The following is a 7,601-nucleotide window of genomic DNA, read 5'->3' as shown; positions in this document are numbered from 1 at the left end:
GTATGGAGAAGCTTTGTTCCTCCTGAATCTCGACTTTCCTGCTGCCTTCATCCAATCATTCATACTCCTTTCCATGGCAAGCTGTATGTAGGTGGATCACCGTTGTCAATGGCTACCATCCATCCTCTCAGTGAAAATGGTACTCTACAATTTCCCGCATGGCTAATCATCTGTCAGTTCTTGATCATATCGGAATAAGATCCATTGATCCTTTTGCGCACTGTCACTGCGCCCAACACTCGCGAGTTTGAAGCTCGTCACAGTCATCCCATCCCAGATCCTACTCGAAATGCCACAGACAAGGTTTAGACTTTTCGGCTCTCAAGAATGCTGCCAATTAATTCTAGCTTATACCACGAAGACTCTGATCTCACGGAATGGAAGACTCTGTTGTCAGGAGAGGCAACCATGCGTCGTGAACCAGGAGGCCAAGAGATACACACTCAAGCTCTCACAGATAGAACGGAAGTGGTTTCAGGCACACGTTCATAAGGGAGGATGATGATGAGTGTCACGGATCATCACATCCATCAGGTTGAAGTACGGGTGAATATCTTAGAATAAGAATAAGCGTGAATTGAATAGAAGAACAATAGTACTTTGCATTAATTCATGAGGAACAGCAGAGCTCCACACCTTAATCTATGATGTGTAGAAACTCCACCGTTGAAAATACATAAGAACAAGGTCTAGACATGGCCGAATGGTCATACCTCCCAAATAACATGAAACAATCAAAAAAGGGTTCAAAGACCTGATCCCAAGATCAAAGATGATCAAAAGATGAAAATACAATAGTAAAAGGTCCTATTTATAGTGAACTAGTAACCTAGGGTTTACAGAAATAAGTAAATGATTCAGAAATCCACTTCCGGGGCCCACTTGGTGTGTGTTTTGTCTGAGCATTGAAGTTTCCACGTGCATAAGCTTTTCTTGGAGTTAAACGCCAGCTCTAGTGCCAATTTGGGCGTTTAACTCGAGCTTTTACACCAGTTCTGGAATTTAACGCCAGAAAAGAGTCTCTGACCGGCGTTTTGACGCCAATTTGGGCCATCAAATCTCGGGCAAAGTATAAACTATTATAAATTGCTGGAAAGCCCAAGATGTCTACTTTCCAACGCAATTGAGAGCGCGCCAATTGGGCTTCTGTAGCTCCAGAAAATCCATTTTGAGTGCAGGGAGGTCAGAATCCAACAGCATCTGCAGTCCTTTTTCAGCCTCTGAATAAGATTTTTGCTCAGGTCCCTCAATTTCAGCCAGAAAATACCTGAAATCACAAAAAAAAAAACAAAAAACACACAAACTCATAGTAAAGTCCAGAAATGTGATTTTTGCATAAAAACTAATAATTATATACTAAAAACTAACTAAATCATACTAAAAACTACCTAAAAACAATGCCAAAAAGCGTATAAATTATCCGCTCATCACAACACCAAACTTAAATTGTTGCTTGTCCCCAAGCAACTGAAAATGAAATAGAATAAAAAGAAGAGAATATACAATGAATCTCACAATATCAAGGAAACTTAGTCCCAATTAGATGAGCGGCGCTAGTAGCTTTTTGCTTCTGAACAGTTTTGGCATCTCACTTTATCCTTTGAAATTCAGAATGATTGGCATCTATAGGAACTCAGAATTTAGATAGTGTTATTGATTCTCCTTGTTCAGTATGTTGATTCTTGAACACAGCTATTTTATGAGTCTTGGCCGTGACCCTAAGCACTTTGTTTTCCAGTATTACCACCAGATACATAAATGTCACAGACACATAACTGGGTGAACCTTTTCAGATTGTGACTCAGCTTTGCTAAAATCCCCAGTTAGAGGTGTCCAGAGTTCTTAAGCACACTCTTTCTGCTTTGGATCACGACTTTAACCACTCAGTCTCAAGCTTTTCACTTGGACCTTCATGACACAAGCACATGGTTAGGGACAGCTTGATTCAGCCGCTTAGGCCAGGATTTTATTCCTTTAGGCCCTCCTATCCATTAATGCTCAAAGCCTTGGATCCTCTTTAGCCTTGCCTTTTGGTTTAAAGGGCTATTGGCTTTTTCTGCTTGCTTTTTCTTTCTTCTCTCTCTCTTTTTTTTTTGTCATATTTTTTTCACTGCTTTTTCTTGCTTCAAGAATCAATTTCATGATTTTTCAAATTATCAACAACATTTCTCTTTGTTCATCATTCTTTCAAGAGCCAACAATTTTAACATTCATAAACTTCACTATAAAAAATATGCACTGTTCAAGCATTCGTTCAGAAAACAAAAATTATTGCCACCACATCAAAATAATTAAACTAATTTCAAGATAAAATTTGAAATCCAAGTACTTCTTGTTCTTTTGTAATTAGGCACATTTTTCATTTAAGAAAGGTGAAGGATTCATGGAATTATTCATAGCTTTAAGACATAGACACTAGACGCTAATGATCATATAATGAAGACACAAACATAGATGAAACATAAAGCATAAAAATCGAAAAACAGAAAGATAAGAACAAGGAAATCAAGAACGAGTCCACCTTAGTGATGGCGGCTAGTTCTTCTTGAAGATCTAATGGAACGCCTGAGCTCCTCTATGTCTCTTCCTTGCCTTTGTTGCTCTTCCCTCATGGCTATTTGATCCTCTCTAATTTCATGGAGGATAATGGAGTACTCTTGGTGCTCCATCCTTAGTTGCTCCATATTGGAACTCAAATCTCCCAAAGAGGTGTTGAGTTGCTCCAATAGTTGTGTGGAGGAAAATGCATCCCTTGAGGCATCTTAGGGATTTCTTGATGAGGGACTTCCTCATGCTCTTATTGAGGTCCATGAGTGGGCTCTCTTATTTGCTCCATTCTCTTTTTAGTGATGGTCTTGTCCTCTTCAATGAGGGTGTCTTCCTCTATGACAGTTCCAGCTAAACTGCATAGGTGACAAATGAGATGAGGAAAGGCTAACCTTGCCAAAGTGGAGGGCTTGTCAGCCACTTTGTACAGTTCTAAAGGTATGATCTCATGAACTTCCACTTCCTCTCCAATCATGATGCTATGGATCATGATAGCCCGATCTACAGTCACTTTGGATCGGTTGCTAGTAGGAATGATGGAACGTTGGATGAATTCCAACCATCCTCTAGCCACGGGTTTAAGGTCATGCCTTCTCAATTGAACCGGCTTGCCTTTGGAGTCTCTTTTCCACTGAGCTCCTTCCACACATATGTCCATGAGGACTTGGTCCAACCTTTGATCAAAGTTGACCCTTCTAGTGTAGGGGCGTGCATCTCCTTGCATCATTGGCAAGTTGAATGCCAACCTTATATTTTTCGGATTGAAATCTAAGTATTTTCCTCGAACCATTGTAAGCCAATTCTTTGGGTTCGGGTTCACACTTTGATCATGGTTCTTAGTGATCCATGCATTAGCATAGAACTCTTGAACCATTAAGATTCTGACTTGTTGAATGGGGTTGGTGAGAACTTCCCAACCTCTTCTTCGAATCTCATGTTGGATCTCCGGATACTCATTCTTCTTGAGCATGAAAGGAACCTCAGGGATCACTTTCTTCTTGGCCACAACTTCATAGAAGTGGTCTTGATGGACCTTTGAGATAAATCTCTCCATCTCCCATGACTTGGAGGTGGAAGCTTTTGCCTTTCCTTTCCTTTTTCTAGAGGTTTCTCCGGCCTTAGGTGCCATAAATGGTTATGAAAAAATAAAAAGCAATGCTTTTACCACACCAAACTTAAAAAGTTTGCTCGTACTCGAGCAAAGGAAGAAAGAAGGACGGAGAAGAAGAAGAAATGGAGGAGAAGGAGAGTGAAGAAAGGTTCGGCCAAGGAGGGGAGAAGTGTGTATGATGTATGAAAATGAAGGAGTGATGATGGGTTTATATAGGAGTGGAAGAGAGGGGTGTCCGTGTGTGAGGGTTGGGTTGGAAGGGAAAGTTTTTGAATTTTGAATGGTAGGGTAGGTGGGGTGTTTGGGGAAGAGTGGATGGAGGTGATTGGTGAAGGGTATTGGGGAAGAGCAATGGAGTTGATTGGTGAGGGGTATTTGGGGAAGGGTGTTATTGGAATGTGTGAAGAAGAGAGAGAGTAAGTTGAGGTAGGTGGGGATCCTGTGGGGTTCACAGATACTGAGGTGTCAAGGATTTCTCATCCCTGCACCATTCTGGCGTGTAAATGCCCTTTGAGTGCTAATCCTAGCGTTAAACGCCAGGTTGCTGCCTATTTCTGGCGTTTAACGCCAGTTTTTCTTCCCTTTCTGGTGTTGAACGCCAACTTGGTGCCCTTTTCTGGCATTAAACGCCAGTCTGGTGCCCTTTTCTGGCGTTAAACGCCCATAATGGTGCTAGACTGGGTGTTTAACGCCCATTCTGCTACCCTTACTAGAATTTAAACGCCAGTAAGCTCCTCCTCCAGGGTGTGCTATTTTTAATGCTGTTTTTGAGTTTGCTTTGATTTTTGTAGTTGTTTTTATGACTCCACATGATCATCAACCTAAAGAAAACATAAAATAACAATGGGAAATGGAAATTTAACATAGATAAATAAAAATTGGGTTGCCTCCCAATAAGCGCTTCTTTAATGTCAATAGCTTGACAGTGAGCTCTCATGGAGCTTCACAGATATTCAGAGTTTGGTTGGGGCCTTCCAACACCAAACTTAGAGTTTGAATGTGGGGGCTTTGGTTGACTCTGTATTGAGAGAAGCTTTTCATGCTTCTTCTCCATGTGTACAGAAGGAGATCCTTGAGCCTTAAACACAAGGTAGTCCTCATTCACTTGAAGGACCAACTCTCCTCTGTCAACATCAATCACAGTTTTTGCTGTGGCTAGGAAGAGTCTGCCGAGGATGATGGATTCATCCTCGTCCTTCCCAGTGTCTAGGATTATGAAGTCAGCAGGGATGTAAAGGCCTTCAACCTTTACCAAGACATCCTTTACAAGTCCATAAGCCTGTTTCTGTGATTTGTTTGCCATCTCTAGTGAGATTCTTACAGCTTGTATCTCAAAGATTCCCAGTTTCTCCATTACAGAGAGTGGCATGAGGTTTATGCCTGACGCCAGGTCACACAGAGCCTTTTCAAAGGTCATGGTGCCTATGGTACAGGGTATTCAGAACCTTCCGGGATCCTCTTTCTTTTGAGGTATCTTCACCTGAGCCAATGCACTTAGTTCATTGATGAGCAAGGGGGATTCATCCTCCCAAGTCTCATTACCAAATAACTTGGCATTCAGCTTCATGATTGCTCCAAGGTACTTAGCAACTTGCTCTTCGGTAATGTCTTCATCCTCTTCAGAGGAAGAATACTCACTAGAGCTCATGAATGGCAGAAGTAGGTTCAATGGAATCTCTATGGTCTCTGTATGAGCCTCAGATTCCTTTGGTTCCTCAAGAGGGAACTCCTTTTCATTTAGAGGGCATCCCATGAGGTTTTTCTCACTGGGAATCACGTCCTCCTCACTCTCTCCAGGCTCGACCATGTTGGTCATGGTTATGGCCTTGCACTCTCTCTTGAAATTTTCTTCTGTATTGCTCGGGAGAGTGCTAGGAGGAGTTTCAGTAACCTTCTTACTCATCTGACCCACTTGTGCCTCCAAATTTCTAATGGAGGATCTTGTTTCATTCATGAAACTTAGTGTGGTCTTAGATAGATCAGAGACTATGTTTGCTAAGCCAGAGAGACTCTGCTCAAAATTCTCTGTCTGTTGCTGAGAAGATGATGGGAAAGGTTTGCTGTTGCCAAACTTGTTTCTCCCACCATTATTGTTATTGAAGCCTTGTTGAGGCTTCTGTTGATCTTTCCATGAGAAATTTGGGTGATTCCTCCATGAAGAAATGTAGGTGTTTCCATATGGTTCTCCCATGTAATTCACCTCTTCCATTGCAGGATTCTCAGGGTCATAAGCTTTTTCTTTAGATGAGGCAATACAGCTTGCAATCCAGTCAGATTCTAAGAAATCATATTGACTTGCTGAGTCAATATTTTGTTCTGAGCCAATATGGCATTCAGAGTATCAATCTCAAGAACTCCTTTCTTCTGTGTTGTCCCATTGTTCACAAGATTTCTTTCAAAAGTGTACATGAACTGGTTATTTGCAACCATTTCAATGAGTTCCTGGGCTTCTACAAGTGTTTTCTTTCAGATGAATAGATCCGCCTGCAGAATGGCCCAATGACATCTTGGATAACTCAGACAGACCATCATAGAAGATACCTATGATGCTCCATTCTGAAAGCATGTCAAAAGGACACCTTCTAATCAATTGCTTGTATCTTTCCCAAGCTTCATAGAGGGATTCACATTCCTTCTGTTTGAAGGTTTGAACTTCCACTCTAAGCTTACTCATATTTTGAGGTGGAAAGAATTTAGCTAAGAATGCATTGACTAGCTTCTCCCAGGAGTTCAGGCTGTCTCTAGGTTGTGAGTTCAACCATATACTAGCTCTGTCTCTTACAGCAAAAGGGAAAAGCATAAGTCTGTAGACCTCGGGATCAACTCCATTGGTCTTAACATTGTACAGATTTGCAAAAATTCAGCCAAGAACTGATGAGGATCTTCCAATGGAAGTCAATGAAACTTGCAATTCTGTTGCATCAGAGAAACTAATTGAGACTTAAGCTCAAAGTTGTTTGCTCCAATGGCAAGAATAGAGATGCTTCTCCCATAGAAGTCGGGAGTTGGTGCAGTAAAGTCACCAAGCACCTTCCTTGCATTGTTGGCATTGGTGTTATTTTTGGCTGCCATGTCTTATTCTTTTTCGAAGATTTTTGTTAGGTCCTCTCCAGAGAGTTGTGCTTTAGCTTCTCTTAGCTTCCTCTTCAGAGTCCTTTCAGGTTCAGGATCAGCTTCAACAAGAATGCCTTTATCTTTATTCCTACTCATATGAAAGAGAAGAAAACAAAGAAAGTATGGAATCCTCTATGTCACAGTATAGAGATTCATTGATGTGTCAGAGGAAAAGAACAATAGAAGGATGAGGTAGTGAGAGGAATTTGAACTTATAAAGAAGGATAGAGTCCGAATTGCTAATTGAGGAGAAGTGTTAGTCTTTAAATAGAAAGAGATGGGAGAGAGAAGAAATTCGAATATTAAAATTAAAATAATTGGTTAATTAAAAAGATTTTTGAAAAAGTGGTTAGGTGGGTTTGAAAAGATAAGAAATAATGATTAGTTGAAAAAGATTTGGTAATAATTTTGAAAAGATAAGAAGTTAGAAAAAATTTTTGAAATCAAAATTTAAAAAGATATGATTTAAAAAGATATGATTGAAAAGATATGGTTGAAAAAGATTTAATTTTTTTTAAAACTGATGACTTGACTAACAAGAAATTAAAATATATGATTCTAAAATTCAAACATTGAAACTTTCTTAACAAGAAAGTAACAAACTTGAAATTCTTGAATCACAACATTAATTGTTAGCAAGGATTTTCGAAAATATTAAAAGAAAAAGGAAAAAGATTTGATTTTGAAAAAGATATGATTGATAAGAGAGGATATGAAAAAGATAAGATTTTAAAAAATTAGTTTTAAAACTTGAAAAATTGAAAAAGATTTGAATTGAAAACAAAACTACCTCCTTGGTGCTATCCTGGCGTTAAACGCCCAGAATGGT

At 39.9% G+C, this 7,601-nt stretch overlaps 1 non-coding gene across 1 annotated transcript; it reads left to right on the top strand.

Annotated features, from left to right (window-relative positions):
• Positions 1-6,218: 6,218 nt before the first annotated feature.
• Positions 6,219-6,326, top strand: LOC112700312 (small nucleolar RNA R71). Its single transcript, XR_003153222.1, has one exon. It is a non-coding gene; the product is annotated as a small nucleolar RNA R71 (small nucleolar RNA).
• Positions 6,327-7,601: the final 1,275 nt, after the last annotated feature.

This window comes from Arachis hypogaea, chromosome 6 (assembly GCF_003086295.3).
Source record: "Arachis hypogaea cultivar Tifrunner chromosome 6, arahy.Tifrunner.gnm2.J5K5, whole genome shotgun sequence".
In the NCBI taxonomy this organism is placed as follows: domain Eukaryota; kingdom Viridiplantae; phylum Streptophyta; class Magnoliopsida; order Fabales; family Fabaceae; genus Arachis; species Arachis hypogaea.
Note: the sequence above shows the minus strand (reverse complement) of the source record. Positions and strands in the feature narration are given on the sequence as shown.